At 31.2% G+C, this 21867-nt stretch overlaps 1 long non-coding RNA gene and 1 pseudogene across 1 annotated transcript; one reads left to right on the top strand and one right to left on the bottom strand.

Moving 5' to 3' along the window:
• The first annotated feature begins 6243 nt into the window (after positions 1–6243).
• Positions 6244–9434, top strand: LOC142552143 (uncharacterized). The gene is made up of 3 exons (XR_012821710.1): positions 6244–6440; positions 6831–7267; positions 9303–9434. It is a non-coding gene; the product is annotated as an uncharacterized LOC142552143 (long non-coding RNA).
• Positions 7688–11700, bottom strand: LOC142552136 (protein NRT1/ PTR FAMILY 7.3-like; annotated as a pseudogene).
• Positions 11701–21867: the final 10167 nt, after the last annotated feature.

The following is a 21867-nucleotide window of genomic DNA, read 5'->3' as shown; positions in this document are numbered from 1 at the left end:
GAGATGTGCTCAATTAATAATTTATGTATCTATTACAAATTGCACTAATTACAAATTGTAGCATTATAAACTAAAGAAAAAAATAAAACTCTTTTATGCACAATTATTCTAAATACGTAAAACAAATATCACAGAATCCTGCCCAACTTCGTAAACAAGCCATATATTTCTTGAAAAGGAAAAAATCCAACACTTTGGACTTAAAGAAATTATAATAAAATTTATGTCTTAAAAAAAATTACTCCCACACCTAGAATTTCTCACACCACTGCTGCGGTTGCGAAGAATTATTATTATTATTTTCTTTTTGGTCCAATTGATATAAAAATAGTGTTGTGATTGACTCAAAAATTATCATAAAACTAGTAAATACTAGTATTCACACAATATTTTAGCGACTATTTAAATCATCAAAATCCAAATAATATAAATCTTAAATAAGCAATCCAAGATACGAAAAAAACTTAAATCAAAAAACAATACATTTATAATCAATATTCTTCAAGAATATTGTCGAAACGTATGATAGTTATCTAAATTTTTCAGGAATATGATAACATTATATTTTATATCAATATATTTCATAGATATTGATAGATCTTTATGATTTTAGATCAAGATTCTTCGGGAATATTGATAAATCTTATTCATCTATATTTTATTCATAGATCTATCAATATCTTCAACATAAAGTTGTGTTGTGTTACTTCAGGAGCATCAACATAAAATTAAAAGTTGTGCTTCTTCAGGAGCATCAATATAAATCTATAATTTGTGCTGCTTCGGGAGCATCAATATTAAATCTAAATATTGTGTTTCTTCAAAAGCATTCATACAAGAATAAGAATAAATTATTTATAAATTTTACCTTGAAGAGCACTCGTGCTGATAACGTGTTGTGAATAGTTGAGAATATAGAGAAGAGAGAATGATTTTTGTGTGTGCTTTATTCATCATTGGAGACCTCTATTTATAGAGTAGATTTACAGAACTTGAATAGGTAACAATATCAATAATCATCTATAATATCTTTTCTATAATAAATTTCATTAAAGATATAAGTTTTTTTAGAAAATGAATTATTACTATTATTTTAAATTTCATTAAAGACATATTTTTTAAAAAAATGGAGTGCAAATGTCATTCCAAAAAATGAAAAATAAATTTAGTAGTTAAATTTCAATTTTCTTCAATTGATTGTAGAAGTAATTAATAGTTAGGAAAAACAGACAAAAAACATGTATTAATAAATATAATTTAATGAAGATAAGGACATACATGTAAATTCACAATTCAAACTCATATAGTAATAATAGTAATAGGTTAAATTTCATTAAAGACATACATTTTTTAAAAAAATGGAGTGCAAATGTCATTCCAAAAAATGAAAAATAAATTTAGTAGTTAAATTTCAATTTTCTTCAATTGATTGTAAAAGTCATTAATAGTTAGGAAAAACAAACAAAAAATATGTATTAATAGATATAATTTAATGAAGATAAGGACATACATGTAAATTCACAATTCAAACTCATATATTTATAATAGTAATAGATCTATTTGTTAAACTAACATCGATGCAGGTGTACATTGAGATGTGCTCAATTAATAATTTATGTATCTATTACAAATTGCACTAATTATAAATTGTAGCATTATAAACTAAAGAAAAAAATAAAACTCTTTTATGCACAATTATTCTAAATACGTAAAACAAATATCACAGAATCCTGCCCAACTTCGTAAACAAGCCATATATTTCTTGAAAAGGAAAAAATCCAACACTTTGGACTTAAAGAAATTATAATAAAATTTATGTCTTAAAAAAAATTACTCCCACACCTAGAATTTCTCACACCACTGCTGCGGTTGCGAAGAATTATTATTATTATTTTTTTGGTCCAATTGATATCAAAAATAGTGTTGTGATTGACTCAAAAATTATCATAAAACTAGTAAATACTAGTATTCACACAATATTTTAGCGACTATTTAAATCATCAAAATCCAAATAATATAAATCTTAAATAAGCAATCCAAGATACGAAAAATACTTAAATCAAAAAACAATACATTTATAATCAATATTCTTCAAGAATATTGTCGAAACATATGATAGTTATCTAAATTCTTCAGGAATATGATAACATTATATTTTATATCAATATATTTCATAGATATTGATAGATCTTTATGATTTTAGATCAAGATTCTTCGGGAATATTGATAAATCTTATTCATCTATATTTTATTCATAGATCTATCAATATCTTCAACATAAAGTTGTGTTGTGTTACTTCAGGAGCATCAACATAAAATTAAAAGTTGTGCTTCTTCAGGAGCATCAATATAAATCTATAATTTGTGCTGCTTCGGGAGCATCAATATTAAATCTAAATATTGTGCTTCTTCAAAAGCATTCATACAAGAATAAGAATAAATTATTTATAAATTTTACCTTGAAGAGCACTCGTGCTGATAACGTGTTGTGAATAGTTGAGAATATAGAGAAGAGAGAATGATTTTTGTGTGTGCTTTATTCATCATTGGAGACCTCTATTTATAGAGTAGATTTACAGAACTTGAATAGGTAACAATATCAATAATCATCTATAATATCTTTTCTATAATAAATTTCATTAAAGATATAAGTTTTTTTAGAAAATGAATTATTACTATTATTTTAAATTTCATTAAAGACATATTTTTTAAAAAAATGGAGTGCAAATGTCATTCCAAAAAATGAAAAATAAATTTAGTAGTTAAATTTCAATTTTCTTCAATTGATTGTAGAAGTAATTAATAGTTAGGAAAAACAACAAAAAACATGTATTAATAAATATAATTTAATGAAGATAAGGACATACATGTAAATTCACAATTCAAACTCATACAGTAATAATAGTAATAGGTTAAATTTCATTAAAGACATACATTTTTTAAAAAATGGAGTGCAAATGTCATTTTAAAAAATGAAAAATAAATTTAGTAGTTAAATTTCAATTTTCTTCAATTGATTGTAAAAGTCATTAATAGTTAGGAAAAACAAACAAAAAATATGTATTAATAAATATAATTTAATGAAGATAAGGACATACATGTAAATTCACAATTCAAACTCATATATTTATAATAGTAATAGATAATAGATTTATTTATTTATTTATTCACATGTATATTTATTGAATTACTATAGAGCCTAAAACGAGCTTTAAGAGATCGAGCTGGAGCTCGAACTTGATAATTAATACTGGATCGAATCGAGTATGCTAATTTCTTTCGAGCCTATGCATACTTGCTCACATTAAAATTATATATATATATATATATATATATATATATATATATATATATATATATATATATTACCTTATTTCATTTTACAAATTTTTGGGGAGAAAATATTAATTCTTTTAAATCGATCCCATGATTAAATTTATTCTTAAAATATGTAGGATTTCTTGGCTTTCATTATATAATTAATTAATTTACAGCAATATTCTTCGATGGTGTCAGCCAGAAAATAAAACGAGTTTAATTATATAATTAATTAATTTACAGTAAAATCTTGATGGTAACTTGTTGCTTATTGAATAAACAAATTCAAAGCCTTTACTTGGTTGGATTTAAACTTTGAAAAAATCCGCAAATCAGCACAAAAATGGCAAATGGACTTAGAAACACGACATTTATGAATGGGACTGATTTTGATGAAACGACCCGCGATTGGTTGGTTGGGGAAGAGATATAAATACACTGTGGCTTGGCAATCTGCCCATTTTGGAGACAAATTTCGTAGCTTTTTCGATCGATGAAGTACCATGCACATTTAGGGTAACTAGTTTTGCAGTCTGGCCTCTTTCTTCTGCCAAGACTGGTCTATTTTGCAGTCTGGACCAATTTGATAACTTCGATGTATATTTGCCACCTACTTACTGTTCTTTTTTTTTTCCCAGAAAAATGAATTATGAATCGTACCCAAATTTCCTCTGTATATTTTGTCCACGAGTATTTAAAATGAATTTATAATAAATTACAATTGACTTCTATAGAAACTTGGATTAATTAATCATTTTCGTAAAATGAGAACGAATATGAAGTAGCTCCGGACCCATTGTGCAGTCACGCAGTCACAAACTTGAGCTCGGAACATGACATAAAGGCTTTTAGTTGATCCTCTTGATAAAAACATTCACATCCTTCGATCATTTGGCAAACTGAATTGGTCCATATGCACAGGATTTGTATTTAAGTATTTCACATGTTTTGTTGGTTCATGGATGCTACCAGTATTACTTATTGAATCCCACAGCAACATTGAGAATGCCATAAATGGATTGCCTTTGCCTCCACCCACCCCCTCCCAAAAAAACCTCGATTTCTCTTAAGAAATGAGGGATTAAGATTGAAGATTTACAACAAAGTATGAGCTGTTTGGGCGAAGTAGACATGGAATAATTGAGAGAAGATAAGAGAAGAGAATAGGTTGGCGAGCCGGGCCTATCTGCTTTTTCAGTCTTAGTGCTCTAAATTAAATGCCACCATTCTGACCAGGCGGGGAAGATGAGTAATTGCTTCCACCTCAAGTTGAGCAAGTACCGTATTTAATCCATCGACTTCATTGCCCGTGAAAGTGGCTGAAAATTGGAGGTCATTTTGTTTTTATCATTTTGTTTTTCAAAAAATTAATACTCGGTCCCTAAAAAGTTTTACACTAACATTTATGACAGATATTCTTACATATTAATTTTAAGAGACGAATCTTTTATGTAATCTAATTAATGAAAAAATAATATTTTTTTATGTCAAAATTATTATTTTTTATTTTAAATATGGACCAAATGGATTTTAGAAAAATAACTCAAAATTTAAATCATTTAATCCTACAAATCCAATACTTACTGATGTTGTTCCCGGGGCCGTCCTCCATGATCAAGTAAATGTTTTACAAAAAATTCAGTAACTGTATAGAGTCCCAATTTTTTTAAAAAAATAAAAGATATTGAATCTTGAAAGATTTTTTTTTAAAATTATTATTATTAATTTTATGTAATCGAAAATATGCTATCCCGATTTAGAGGGAAAAACTTCATGGAACTTTGATGTTGGGTGTTGTTGAATGGTTCTGCCGATGATTTAGGGAGCTTTGCTATGATTGCTCGGAGCATTTGGTTGGCATGAAATCAGATGGTTTTTCAAGGTCGTTTTGTTCAAATTGGAGATGCGGTGTCTCGTGCGATTAATCTTTGGGCACAGTTCTTGGCTTGCCAGGTTAAATCTCGATTCAGAATTATAAATCCTCCTCCAGTGATTCGCTGGTGTGTCCACCATCGGGATTTGTTAAAATCAACGTTGACGCAGCGGTCATTGGATGCTCAAACTTCTATGGAGTGGGAGTGAACATTATTCAATATGATGGCTTGTCCCCTGCTATTATGCTCTCAATTACAGTCCTCTTCATCTTCCATCTATCCTATCTCCAACTATATTAAGTATGATGGCCTGTCCCCTGCATATAATACATTCATTTCTTCCGTCTCTGCCATCAAAGAACCATCCACCTACCATGAGGCAGTCCTTGAATCCCGTTGGCAATCTGCTATGGACCTTGAATTACAAGCTTTGGAAAGTAATCACACATCCTACCATAGGGAAAAATTCTCATCGGCGAAAAGTCGGTTTAAAAGATTAAATACAATCCGATGGCAGTGTGGATAGGTTTAAAACCCGTGTTGTAGCGAAAGGTTATACCAAACTTTATGGTGTGGATTTTCACTGACGCCTTTTCCCGTGGCTAAAATCACCACTGTTCGATGCCTTCTACGTGTTGCTGCTATGTCTGAATGACCTTTATATCAGATGAACATCACAAATGTGTTTCTTCAAGGTGATCTTAATGAAGAGATTTACGTGATCTTATCTCAAGGATTTCGAAATCAGGGTGAGTTTCATCCATATAGGAAGCAATAAAGTGTGTAAATTGATGAAATCACTGTATGGTCTCGAACCAGCATCGAGAGAATGAAATATTGTAAAAGAATCGAGATCACACCGCGGGAATTGGCAGTGAGAAGCTTCACTCTTCTCAAAAATCAAATTTTCCAATCCTATTTTTACATACAACTAATCTATTTATAAACAAATAAACGTGTTTCCTAAAGTGCACTTTTATAATTTAAAACACCATATCATCTGGTGCGTATTGTGCAATAGTCTGCAGGTAGCGCCATAAACTATATTGGTCAAGCCCTCTATCTAAGAAAATATCAAGAGAATCGAATTCATGATTATTGATCAATTGCTCGTCTCTTCCACCAACTCGGATAATCTAAAACATAAATTTGTGTTTTTGGTTATTGGTTATTGTTAGGTAGGGTTTTACTAGTCATAGCGGGGTGATGCTGCGGAAGGTTTCAGCTGAATTTCTAAGTAAATTTGAGGTCAAATTTAAAATTTTCCTTCCAGTTTGAAAAGAACTGCTTTTCAGACGATTTTAGAAAAAGAAATTGATTTTCTATAGCTTTTTATCGTCTTGGATCGACTCCTGAATGAACTAGTTACCTTTTTATTGAGTCTACTTATTATAGATTGCTTCAAATCCTAAAAATACTATATACATATAGTACAGTGCCAAGAATTAACCAAAATAAAATGATTTTCTTAGCTTCAGCTTTCTTAGAGATGACACTAAAAGATGTTTATCTAACATAAATGAATGTTTTGACCCAACTCTGTCGACTTGAGAAGCCGGCGCTGCAGTGACATAAATGTGTTTTTTTTAATGCCTAATGACAATATTTGGTGATTAATGCAGTCAAATGTTCGTGCAGAAAAAAAGAAAAATCCCGGATCCACCTCGTGTTGTTTGCAGAGGAAGCGGTAGAGTTAAACTCGATTCACAGTTCTATTTCTCAAGAATCTTGTGTGGTGTCGATATGTCAGGGAGGACAAATCACGTCCAATCGACCGTGCTTCCCAAAGGAGAAATGCCAAAATTAACCTCAATATGTTTCCTTGGAATCAATCTCAAGTGCATTTTTCCAGTCTTCTACTCGTCACCTCTTCTTAATCGATCTTCACAGGTGCAGGAGCTGTGGAGGAAGCGTTCTTGGGTACTGTGATCGTTGTCTAGGAACAGGTGAATACAGATGTATAATGGGATTCCAATTCATGAAGAGGGATACCGATAACAGTACCCAAGATAACCGGGCGTATCAAATGGGTGATAGACGGGGTTCACATTCATTTGGAGCTGCTGATAAATGAGGTACAGTTGGATTCAAGCACTGAAAATTGACATTCCTTTATGGATTTCATTACTCTGTATGCTACAATTCCATCAACACCATATTTCTGTTTGTCAAGTTGAGCTCATTTATATTGTGCAATTGGAGAGTGTAAATAATTGTAAACCTTTTAATTCATGAATCAATCAACTAACATATGATTATTGTAACAGAAAATACCAACTATGTAAAAAGATGTGAAATGAACTAAAAATACTAGAGGGCATGAAACAATAATTAAAATTCAGGGGAATTTGATAATAGGCATATAGAGATCCTTTTTTTAATATATAAACTTAGTCTTCTTTACATACAGAGGATATATCAGGTCTCCCCAGTTGCTCAACTTGGAGAAGTGAAACAATCTTTGCCTTGCCCACTACTCTAGTTCCTTGCAAGTATACACACATCCACAACCATACTTTCTTAGTTTCTCTACTGTTCTTGGCACATATATTAATTCGCTGTTAAAAAAAACGCCGTAGAAAGGAGAAAAACCACACAAGGATACATTGTAAGTTTCTTCTACATGGATTATATTCTCGCATCATTGACCTTCCCTCTATTGCTCCTGTCTTCAAATCTTGTGAACTCGTACCACTTTGCGCACACGATGTACAAGAAAAGATCAGCCGCTGTCAATGCCGCCAAAAGGTAATAAAACCTGTCCAAATGCCCCTTGTTTAGGTTTCTAGGAATCCATCCAGGCATTTCATCAGATGCTGAAATCTTGATAACTATGCTTACAATCAAGCTACTAACGTAATTCCCCAATGATATGGACATCATGCTAAGTGCACTTCCGAAGCTCTTCAATCCATCCGGTGCCTGTCCATTAAAGAACTCGAGCTGCCCCACATACATAAAAACTTCAGATGCTCCGATTAGAACATACTGAGGCACCTGCCAGAATATGCTTAAACTGCTGGAATTTGCACAATTTGGGCAGTCCTTTTGTGAGTATTTGAGCCTGAAATGCTCGACTAATGCGGCAGACAGCATTGCTGCAATGGCAATGACCAAGCCGATCCCCATCCGCTGGAGCTCGGTTAATCCACCTGACTTCCTGTACTTGGACACGAGGGGTTCGATGAGGAGCTTGTTGATGAAAATGAAGGCTGCGACGCTTAGGATGTCAAAGCTGGACATGCTAGCTGGAGGGACGTGGAAGCCTGCCAAGGTTGTTTTCATGGCAGCACCATGTTCGACGAAAATGGATTGCATTTGAGTGAAGATCACCGAGTATGGTATCGTGCATAGCCAGACTGGGAGGAGTCTTAATATGCATTTGACTTCTTCCACTTGTGTGATGGAGCACAATTGCCATGGGTTATGGGCGTTGGTTTTTTTCACTATTGTGTAGTCTCTTTGGGTCATGACTGCTGCTCTGTCCAAGAATCTGCGCGAGAAATTACAGAATGATAAAATTTGAGAGGATGATGATATATATAATAAGAGAAATTTGAGAGGCTTATAAAACAACACCCTCAGATTTCTTCAGTTTGATCTGCCACGAGTACTAGGTGCAAGTGAATCTAAATGAGAAGTAGCTCTCTACTAGCCAAATGGATGAGCTACTCAAGTTATTTTGAGCTACTCAAATAGGCAATTTGTGTCGATTGCAAGTACATATAAATCGAGTTCAAGTCACGTTCATATTTTTCATCAGTCCAAGCTGCTCAATATACTCGAAAATCGAGTTCAAGTTCATATTGACTTCTCAAATTGTGAGTGAAGTCAAGCTGGAGCATAAAACTGTTAGATCTCTACTTCTAATTTGGATTTACCGTAAGAAGAGAAACAAAATAGTTGGTAATAGAGTCAATCTTGCAAATAATCACATCCTCGATCCTTGAATATCGGGAAAAGATTTGGAAATTTTTAGTGTCACAACTTACTTGAATCCTTGTGTATGAAGTATTTTTCTGCCTGCATTGTCAGCAAAATGAGCTTCCTGTACTTCATATAACTCATCATCATTTGAAGGCACCTCAATTTTCCATTTTCTTGATGCAGCAACAATCACTTGACAAAATCTTGATAAAGGATTGCCTCTGGGTACGAAATGTCTGTATCTTGGAGTTCCAATCAGGAACAAAATCAGTGCAACCGTAGCAGATCCAGCAGATGCCCAAAACCCTATTTCCCATATCCCTTTATCTTCATAATAACCCAAGATTGTGCTTGAAAATAAGCACCCGAGATTCAGGGCCAAGTAAAAGTAGCTAAAGAACGCCACTTTTGAGTGGCCTTCTTTGGGATGTTCTTCATCGAATTGATCGGCTCCAAATGTTGCGATTGTAGGTTGGTACCCTCCGTTTCCCAGTGCAATTAGGTAAATCGACACATAGAAGAGCGAAAGATGGAGCGTAGAATGTGAGCCGCACGGAGTGTTTTCATCGCCACAGCCATTTGGCTTAACCAAGAACAAGTATGATGTCAATGATAAGGAGACCAAACCCTGTCATCAATTCACCATATTTTAGTAACGGATATCCACATTCTGGGAAAAATCTTGTCTGAACTCGATTTGGCAAAAACACAAAGAGCTGTGATGCCACGTCAAGACCACGATTTATGGCTGGACTTGAGCCCTTAAAATCTGCCAAACCAGAACCAGGCAAGCTTGTCCCATCCATATGATGCTATTCATTTTTAAGTGCAATAACGAAATTTCTTAATTCTTCAACTTACAATCACAAATATGACTTGGAAAATGGCACAAGTTTTGTATCGTCCCCAGGAGGAATCGGAAAGAAACGCCCCCAGAAGGGAAAATAGGTAAACTGTGCCTGTCCATTTGCTAACATTATTTGCAGCATCAGCATTGTCTTGGCCCATTACTCTGGTAAGGAACAATACTAGATTGACTCCAACCCCAAAAATGCAAGTGTGACGAGGCCTTGATTCACTGAAATAAAAGTGTAATAATAAGAAACAAAATTCTTCCCAAAAAATAAATATTAAGCAATATTTACAAGTTTAGCAAATATAAAAGCATGTTTTTTGCAGTTTTGGCTTACCTAGTATAAGAAAACCAGCATACCATGATCCAGTTCGTGCTCGAACAGCTGGCGCTCCATTGCGATCAACTGATCCGTCAAGGGTGTATTCTGCTTGGTGCATTCTGTTCTTCTCTCCCATTTGATCCTGGTGATGAAGCATGTGACATTTATCAGAATTTACCTATTTAAGTTTGAATATAGAAACTAAATAGGTTGCTATCATTGGATTTGTTCAGGTAAAATTAGCTAGAGCTTGTAAAAAAATCATGGTTGTTGTGATATGGTTGTTAAAAGTCGTTTCTACTTCTAAAATCATGCATGTTTTTTTCTCGTAATTTAAGTGTTTTTTTAGCTAGATCATTATTTGCTAAATTGTTGATGTGATAATTGTGATACACGTACACAGTAACTTTATTCAAGAATTTAGTTTGGGTGAAAACCAGAGTTGTCATAAGAAATCATAAATAAAAAAAAAGGACAGATGAATACAAACAAATGCTCACATATATGACATGTGAAGCTGAAATTGCTCATCGGTATATTAACTTTTTCCACATATCAAAGAAATCTTCAACTTGAACTTCTTTCTTCTTAGAGTATTTTAGAAGGCAAACTATCTACATGAATTGTTGCATTCTTCTTATTTTTCGAAATCGGACGAGCCGTAAAATATACATGCATGATAACATGTTCGATGCACACGAAATCTTATTATATTTGCTGTCTAATATATATGCGTGTGCATGTGTCCGTAAAAAAATTATAAAAGAAAGGGAGGGCAACATCCACGTTACCCATCCCACCAAGAGTTTTAACTTTGTTGCAACTCCGGGAGATGTTAGCAAAATATATGGGGCTAAAGAAGATGTCAGATTCAACGCACAATCCCAATTACTTAAACACAGAAATTCAGCAGTTTATTAATCCACCATTGAAGCTTCAAAATATATATAATCAAACAAAATAGCGCGCGCGCGTGTATGTGTGGGGTTAGTCAGCTTCCAAGAATCAAGAAAATTAATCTTATTGCCCTGCCAACAGTTCTTGGCTACTGCTCATAATCACAATATCGTATTTACTGATAATCACGAACGACTATCGATACGAAGGAATGATTATCAACATACAATCTCAGAAGATATCATAGTACCAACTGCAAATAAAACTGTGCGTGATAGATATACCAAACCGCACTCCGATAAAATTTCTATATTTGGCGCTTGCTAGTTAACTCTAACGAGAAAGAAAAGTGTGTAGAGCTATCGTAAAAGCACTAACCGATTAGCAGCTAGCTAAACTTAAACTTTGTTTCTGCTTAATAGTTGTAAGAAACTTGGGAAGATGGGCTTGGTGTCATTTTTTTTTAGGTTTTGTAGTTCAGAAGAAGAAGATGGTGATGTATTTATAGAGGGTGAGGGATTCTTCAGGGGAAGCTATGGGGAACCAAAGGGAAGGCCGCACTATACAATATGGAAAACTTCATATTTTGTTTTTATTTTTTATTATTATTATTTAAAACATGTGAATAGTGATAACTATGAATTTTGGATATTTTAATCAAGCATTGATTCCATAGTGAAATGTCATCATATTTAATGTAGCTATGAATTTCAAGAATGTCTTATGCATTGTTAGGGAAAAATGCTGTTTCTAGCAAACATTTTTTTATCTTGGGATGAATGTTTGTGTTTTTTTAAGTCTTCTTTGGATAATTTTTATTTTTTTTTAAAAAATGGTATCTTTCCAATAAAAATGGTTTGCTGCGCAATGAATCATAATCCAGTTATAATCAATACTTTTTGGGATAAATATTTGAAGTTAAATTAAGGAAAACTTGTTATGTCGTATACATATTTGATTATTTGCTATTTAGATATTCTATATTGTCAAAATTCAGTTTTAGTTTGCTATTTTTTTGTTGTTGCAATTTTAATCTTATTTTTTTTCTGGTGGGACTATGTTGTGGAACCGACGTAGTGCTGACATGTGTAGTACAATATAAACACACCTGATTTTAAAAAAAATGACTAAATAAGTATAGAAAATTGAATATACAAGATTAATACTGAAATCTGAACAAAATTACAAAAATAAAATATATTAAAAAAATTGCAGGTTCTCAAATAATTATAACTTTCGACATAAATTCCAAGTTCATCTAAATTTTCAAGGCAAAAACATGTGTGAGACGGTCTTACGGATCGTATTTTGTGAAACGAATATTTTATTTGGGTCATCTATGAAAATTATTACTTTTTATATCAAGAGTATTATTTTTTATTGTGAATATCGGTAGAGTTGACCCGTCTCACATATAAAAATTCGTGAGACCGTCTCACAAAAGACCTCCTCAATTTTCAAAGTCATTTCATAAGACACTTGCATTTGGAGACAGATATACATTGCATGTGAACATGTAAAATCCAAGAATTTTAAGTTTTATCATTTAAGTTTTATCACGGTAGTATATTTTGGATACCAGGATTTATCTCATTTGAGGATGTGAGATTTGTAAGATTTTACCAAGATTGAGTGAATAATAATATCGTGTATATTATTATTTGAAATTTCGCAGATAAATGCCTAAGATTTGAGTTGATATGGAGATACCGGGATAAAAATCAGGCAAAGGATAATAAAATCCCTAGAATTCGAAATTTACAGTGTATATATTTGAGAATTTCGAAAATTGAGAGATAAAAGATTTAGAGTTCGAATTTATATCACGGATAGATCACGATTCTCGATAAAGATTTGATTCAGATTCAAACGCGATATCACTCGATCACGATAGCAGCCAACCCCTATAAATAGGAGGGCCCTGTAGACTCGAAAATCACACCACATAACACACCAAATTTTCAAAAATTTGTGCTCTAGTCTCCTTAGGAATTTTCGAGCGCAGCGAAGCCCTGCCGCCGTCCAACCAGTGAAGTAGGAATTTCGAAGAACCTTAGCCTTTTTACGTTTTTCATCAAGAATTTAAGGTAAGTGGGCTTGTTTTAAATTATTGAATTTCGATGCATATATTTTCGGTTTTATAAAAATTCGGGCGAGTACAATTCTTCTTCTACACCCTTCTGGTTACGATATTTTGCATGAATAAATGTTTTGACACTGTGAGAATTCAACTTGATATGGGTGGGAATCCCAACCATACGTACCCTTACGCGGTGGGGGAGATAACCGCTATACGGCCTCGTCCCCTTAGAGGAGTAAAAATTAGGGACTGATATCAGTAAACCATTGAAAATAGATGAATCTCAGTGTCGGGTTAATGATGCGCATGTGATAAGAATTATGTTTGCATGGTATGTATATTTCGAAATTGCATGTTGTTTTGTTGTACTCAAACGGCCCCCACTTGCTGTGTATTTCCCAAAATACTCACCCCTTACAACCTTCCCAGATAAATCCGAAGAGCAGATTGAAGAAGAAGAATCGGAACAATTTTGGGGCTGGTGAATTGTTTTAATCTCGAGAGTTGCTAGTAAAGAGGTTTCTGAATTTTGGTACTCAAGTTTTATGTAAAAACGTTTCTGCATTTATTTCATTGGTTATTTCAGTTGTAAAGACTTTGGTTTTTGAGATTATGATTAATAAACTGGTATTTCGGTTTATACTATGCTACGAGGCTGGTTGTTTCAATTGTGTGATTGTTAAACGACGCCGGTGTCAAATCCCGAGTTTCGGGGCGTGACAGAACATATAAGAATTTTAACAAGAAGTGGCACTTCTGTAGTACGTCGCACATTTTCTTTTAATCCATAGACAAAGCCAAAATTTGAATTTTCTTAGAAAGGATAAAATTTCAGGACGCATTTGGGGAGATTTATTTGAAATCCATAAAATTTCAATTATAGTTATATTGTTAATAATAAACAATAGATCAAATTTTAAATTCATTCTTATTTAAACATTAGTTACACACTGTATAATGGATTTCAAATGACATCATTGTTGAGTGAATTTGAAATCGGCAAAAACTTGTCTGAGACAGTATCACGGGTCGTATTTTCTGAGACATATATCTTATTTGGGTCATTCATGAAAAAGATATTACTTTTTATACTAAGAGTATTACTTTTTATTGTGAATATCGGTAGGTTGACCCGTGTGACAGATAAAGATTTGTGAGACCGTCTCACAAGAGAGCTACTCTTTAAAATCCATCATATTTAACATAAATTTCAAGTTCATGGTCTTGCTTATTCAAAACAACAAAAAATACATTCGAATATATTTGAAATTAATGTATTCGAAATCCATCAATGTAAATACAACCTTAATGAATTAGACTCGAGTTATTGATAAGTCTATAGCTCATCACTATTTGTAGACATATATATCTATGCTTTCACCATATCATTATCTCCCCGTCTTTGATATATTCTACCATATTTACACCATATTTATTAATATTTTTTCTACTCTTTTATTAATATATTTGTATTTAACTAGGACTCTTCTAAATAGTTAATGATTGGAAATATAACAAACTAATGGACCATTTATATAAGTGCTCGTTAAATCTAACATACATATAAATATATGACTTCTAATTGTGAATTTTCCAATATACCCTTATTCATTTAATAAAGCAAATTAAATCAATAATTTTTTTGATGAGTTTTTTTATAATTTATTGTCTATCTTAAATGTATTTGGATATTAATGCATATTGAATTTATCAATTTACCCATAATTTTTCTTTGTTGCTAACTAAAAATTGTTACTAAAATTAGTGTATTTCTTCATGGTTACTAATGAATATTTAATATTTATATCTTATCTTTTTTATTTTATAAATTGATTTAAGTAATAATTAAGTAAATAGTTACTCAATAATTTAGTGATTTCATTTATGATTCATGATGTATTATGATAATATTTTAGATAATAATGTTTTTAAGATTAAAGTTTCTATTATTATATATTTTGTTATCAATTTTCAATTGCGTTCTAAACATAATACAAAGTATGGTTATATTAGCATTATTCTATTACGAAATCATCGTATATAATATATTGATTTGTTATCTTGTTTGTTCTTTTCAACCTATTAATTAATTTCTCATTATATATGTTGAAATTACATACATAAAAACAATTTTTTCTTTTTTCTACATATTAATTAATTTATCATTATATATGATGAATTATATATATAAAACTATTTTCACATTTCAAAATAACAAAATTGTTATTTAATATTAATTACTTATTAAATTAACTAAGTTATGTTTACCAATTCATTGTGCATTATTCCTATGATTGCAACTTAATGAAGCATAAGTGTATGACATAGAGTGGTCATCCTAACAATTAATATTTGTGTTTAAATTATTATTATTAATTAAACTACTTTGTGTTCGATGAAATTATTTTATTAATGAGAATAAATTTGATTTAGAAAAATGATTTCTAAAATGTAAAATGACAACTATATCATATCTGTTATGTGTAATAATTGTTTATGTAAGGTATAACAATCCAAATGTGACGTTTAAGTTGTTTTACGATTTTAAAAGATTTTAATTAATGTTGCATCGTTACCCTGGTTATAACTTTTGGTAAATCGACAAATGCATGATCTTACAATTGGTATATATAAGAGTCAAAGTCATGAGATCGATTCTCATATATTGCAATTAGTGTAATTATTGGAGTGCAATAATTTTCCTTGTTGGATACGTCGATAGAATCATGATGATTGAGCTACTATACCGTTTAAAATATTTGAGTTGATGTGTAATATCTATTCTATAAAAGGAAAAAGTTAAACAAAATTCGCAAGGAGTTAAAAGTTAGCAAAAACACAATTGATATTTAACTTAATAACAAGTTTAGAGGTTTTATTTTAACATCATTATGATAACTTAGTTAATTAAGATAATTTTATTTGACAATCACTATATGCACTCCATTTAAATACATTGAAATTTTGGTTTTAGTAAAATTTATTATTCTCTTAATTTTATTTATATTGTTTTTCATTGTGAATGATATTTGGATAAAAAATATCTTTGTTAATTTGAGAGAGCTGTCATTATGTTATTATAATCATGCAAATTGGAAAATGTTAAATAAATAAGTGAATATATTTGATTTATCGTCATGGTTTATTTTTATTTATTGTGTTTTGATATATTTAGATTAATAAATACTCATAAACAAGATGTTATTCAAACGATTTTAAAAATTATCTAAATCTCGTTATTATATTTTTCATTATTAATCACCCACGTGCATCGCACGTGATCATTCCTAGTAAAGGTATAATTCGAAAGTAGTTTACATAATTAATATATCTAATGAATTTCTTAAATTGTGTGTATATATATATATATATAAGAAATATATCTATATAACTGGAATAAATACAGTAATTAACTTCAAAAATTTTAACAATAAGAATCGGACAATAGGTTTGATAATATTATTTTCGACCCGATTCCACTCATTCAACAGAAAATGATAACTAAGTGGGCAATGTCGTTTTCATATAACCAAAATAGTTGGGATGAAACTGTATTCACTTTCAGGAAGGCTGTATCGATGCTAACACATTGATTTGAAATGTAAGTGTACTTTTTTATAATACTAAATACAATTTTATAGGTTCCACTTGCTTTCTTTATTATTTTATTTATTTATTTAAATTAATATTTTGGTGGGTCTACACGGAATAAATGCACGATGTAAAATCCATTTCCAGGTTTTTTTTAATAAAGAAAAGCCAATATATGATTGCGTCTTTTAAAATAGATTATATGGTTGAAAAATAAAGAAGACCCGAATTTATTTTGAAGGTAATATGAAATTTTTCATTCAGCATTTTTAATATGTGCATATACTTAGCTAAATATGTTGTTCAATATTTCATTTTTGACACACACAAGAATATTGATATGTTGGTTATAAAAAAAATCGATAAAGAAAAATTTAAAAGTAATTTAATAGACATTTTGCTCGAAATATAAAATAATTTGAATTATACATTTTTGTTGTTGTTGTATGTATCTTACAATTTACTATATTAGAAATAAATTCGTCTTTATTGACAAACATGACTTATATAGTTTTGATATGTTACAACATAATAGTAACGATGAGATATAACTCACCTATTAAATTTACAAATTTGATATGTTTCATGACATCAAATATATGAGTATTATCTAATCGGTACTCACATAAATGTGTACGGTGTGATTACAACACATAAAACTGTATATATATACTATGGATGTAAGATCAAATATCAGGATGAGTCAAATTTTTATTGAAATATATTCATAATTCTTATTATGGCGACTGATTTTTTGTTTCTTGATTACTAACAATAAATATATTTTTATTGACATTATCGAGCACTGACACCAAGTTTGATTCAAGTCAGATGATATTGTCTCCACATTTCTTTTTGGGGCACAATGAGGTTGATGCTCCACTAATTCTTTTGTTTATGTCTAATTCTTTCTATTCCTTGTAGCCTCACCTACTGTACTAAAATTCAGTATATTGTAGCATTACTATTAGATATAGTTCGCATAATATATAATATTGAAGCTACCAATATGTGAAACATGTTACAAAGATATAAGTTTGAAGCGTTAATATGATATTGCAAACGTGAATGATGTGTTGTGATAGATAAATTCGTGGAAATATGATTTTAAATAAACATAATTTTTTTTAAACCTTAAAATTGGTCATTATAACGTGTCGTTCATCTCTTTGAAATTTGAGTTGATGTCGAGATTAATTATATTAATAAAACACACGAGATATGTGTTGAGGGAGATGAATAGACATACCGATCGATGGATATTTTTTTTAATAATTGAATTACAAATTTAAAATTAAACCATCAAGTAAAATTTTTTTTAAAAAAATTGAACACTTCCCTCTCATTCTGATGCCAAGTTGATAAACAAACAAAATCAATGGTAGCAATTAGCTAGTAGGTTAGACTCGGAGTCCAACTTTACTTTGTTTATTTATTTGATAAAGATAAAAAAAAATGTTTTGAAATTCAGAGGGTCGTATCCAATTGAGGCACGCCTCTTGATGACATATCACCTGCAGAGAAAAGACAAACGAAGATATAATAAGCACACTCAATTATATATTAATCAGATATTAAGGCGGCGGAATATATAATAATTATCATAGTACTTATCAATCTGGCAGCCACTTTGCATATATATCCCATCCCGTGTTCGGCAACTTCCATGGAGTATTTTTCTTCCAACACAACCTCGAAAATTGCAGTAGATTATTTTTAACATATATATATATATATATATATATTATTATATTATGTGGTTTTGGCTTAGCTTCTGACAGCTATTTGACTTGTCTCTATCTTATTATTATGCAAACAGGACAATCGAGATGAGTTGGGACGTAAATATCTTGTAATAAACTCTACTTAAAATATAAAATTTATTTGGGAAACAATACTCTTAACACTTTGGTATCGTTTAATTCGGATAATGAATGATAAATCAAATATTTTATTCATATGTAATTATAATTTTTATAAAAATCGAGTCAAATGTTTGGATCAAACAATGATTTAATTCAAAGCATCATAGTTTTAATAAAACCTCAGAAATTGGCCCAACAAATTATTTACACTTACATTTTGGACCACAACATAGTATGGGACGATCAAACCATAACTTGCCATTATAAGCCCAATGAGTTTTTAAACCGGGTTAGCACACTTTCATTGCTGGATCATTCGAAATCTAACTCGAACTAGCAAGTAAGAAAATTGGATCCTCGAGAATTTCTGCGCAGTCTTAATTTATTTGCGCCAGTATGTTTGCTACTTGGCTTCGAACTCTCGATGGAGGCACAATCGTTAGGCATGTCATGGCCATTCAGGCAAGCAAACTTGAGCCTGCAGATGTAGCATCTTTCGGTGCTAGTTCTGGTTGGCCAACCTCCAAATATGAAAGTGCCCGTCTCACAAAAAATTATACATGATGGAACCTTCTTCCTTACTATTCATCATGTCGGTATATCTGGCATGGGGCATTGATATCTCGCTGCGCTCCCCGATGCTGCACTTCCTGATAAAGAGTCATCTGTTATTGGATCGCTCTTATGCTAGCATGAACATGAATTAGATCTATTTGTCTTCTTTATTTTAGAGAATAGACATCATCGATGCTAGCGTGGCTTGAAGTAGTTGCAAATTGTGTTCTTGATGAGCTTCATAGAAAAAAAACATGAATAAGGGTTATAGTCGGTTTTGAGCAAGGCATCATGCATGTCACTAATGTCCGTCTGTGTACAAGCCTTTCCAAGTGGAGAAACATGATGTGCGGAAAACACAGGTTTTTGTGTAATCCATTAGTAGGTACGATGCAACCTACAACAGTAGACGACGACTAAATGCTTTGTTGGCAATCTCTCTGAGCGACGGTCATAGTCAGTGATTGTTTCAGTCTCTTCCATCCTCAGATTTTCAGATTTAGATGTTAACATTCTCAACTTTGTCCTTCGCACACTTTCAGATACTTTACAATGTTTTTGAAGGGTTTGTCACGCATCCTTAGCTAATACACAATTTGTAATCAAACTAAACATATGGTTTTGTCTACTATCAACATCTTCATCTATTCTTTTCGGAGGACTCCAGCCTCTGACAATTCGTTGCCAAGCTATTTCATCTATTGACTTAATATGTATTCTGATCTCGACCTTCCATAGACTATAGTTGGATCCATCCAAGATAGGTGGTCGCAGTGGTGCGTTTGTAAGTGACACTTCTATTAATTAGGTTGTTAAACAAAATAATAAGATCAACACTTAGTATATCAAGAGCAAGCTCTGATACCACTTGTCGGGATTCTGTTTAACATAAACTGTAAAAAATTTTGTATATCAAATATCAATGTTGTCTATGTTATAACATATAGTGACAACACAGAATGTAATAATATATCACACAATAAATAACTTAAAGAAAAATAACTCAGAGATAATTGTGTACAAATATAAATATTTGCGCGTCGCCTCAGAACAAAAAATCATCAGAAAAACAATTTGAGTTTACAAAAACCAACATTAGTGATTCTAAGAAAAATATTCCTTAAAATGTTAAGGAATCAAATTGTATCCTAAAACAAATAATCAGATTTAAAATGTATTCAAGGAACACAAACAGTATGCCGAAAACTAGAGCAACAAAAACACGATTTAATCAACACTTTTACAAAATATTCTCTTCAGATGTCCCAACAATCACGACAATACATTGTAGCAACAACGATATTCAAACGGCGATGCTCTGAGACTTAATATTTCTCTATCATAATATTTTTCTCTATATCTCGTCGTGTAAAAGTCTTTTTTTCAGCCACTACGTTATCTTCTTTATATATATTCATTTTCTCCTAGAGTTTATCCCGAAAAAAGAATCATACAAAATCTGGAAACAAGAGTTTTATTAAAAATAAAATCTTTTAAACAATAATATCATATCATGATAATCTTAGCATAATTATCAAAGATATAGAAAGAAAAAATTCTTAATTAATTATTTCACACAATCTTATTATAAAGAAAAAGGTAATTTTAAAAAATAAATTATATTTTGAAAACAAAAATATATTTTTCTTTCAACATGGTTCGCATATTGCAAAAACTGTGTGTGAGGCGGTCTCAATGGTCGTATTTTGTGAGACGAATATCTTATTTGGGTCATCCATGAAAAAATATTATTTTTTATGCTAAGAATATTACTTTTTATTGTGAACATACTCTCACATATTTAGACATGAATCTCATAAACATACATTTGGGCCGTTGGATCTTGTTTTTATGTAGGATCCAAAAATGTCAATTCATTTATACTCACGACCTCCACATATTCAAACACCGACTCCACAACCCCTAAATACATTGAGGTCGAATTTGACATACACCCACGATGTTGAAATTGTTTATTCTCTCGTATCGATTAAATAAAATTTATTTGAGTTGTATTTTGGACAATTCTCCGAATTAGATTTTGGAGTTGAGTTATGTTTAAATCTCAATCTTAACATAATATCAGAGTCCAAGTTTCATCATTATTTGTTGTACTATCATAGTCGAGTTATTTATAAACTTCACATTCCAGATATTCATTATAATGCGTGATAAGGTATGCTAGTTGTCTCAAATCGTTTGGATAAAATTAACGAAAATTTCGTATTGACTTGGTCAATACTCCATCTTGAACCAAATTTTAGGATGAGATAAGTTAATCTCAATCTTTAACATAAATACCTCTTAAAACTCAAAGAGTAACATGAACGATAATAAGCTCCTGTCTGGAAAAAAAAGTAATATGCGTTGATTTAGGAAACAACATTTTTATAATGTGATATAATATATAAATAAAAATTTATTTTCACTTTTTTTAAACCTTAGTCAAATCTATTTTGTCTGTTTCTCTCGCGAAAGAATCATGCTCTATGAACAAGAAGACAAAACCAGTACTAAATTTAGGTAAGCGAAAATTTTAACGTCATTTCCACCAATTTTCCTTCTGGTACTGCACAAAATCTCAC

Source organism: Primulina tabacum, chromosome 1 (genome assembly GCF_025594145.1).
Source record: "Primulina tabacum isolate GXHZ01 chromosome 1, ASM2559414v2, whole genome shotgun sequence".
NCBI lineage: Eukaryota > Viridiplantae > Streptophyta > Magnoliopsida > Lamiales > Gesneriaceae > Primulina > Primulina tabacum.
Note: the sequence above shows the minus strand (reverse complement) of the source record. Positions and strands in the feature narration are given on the sequence as shown.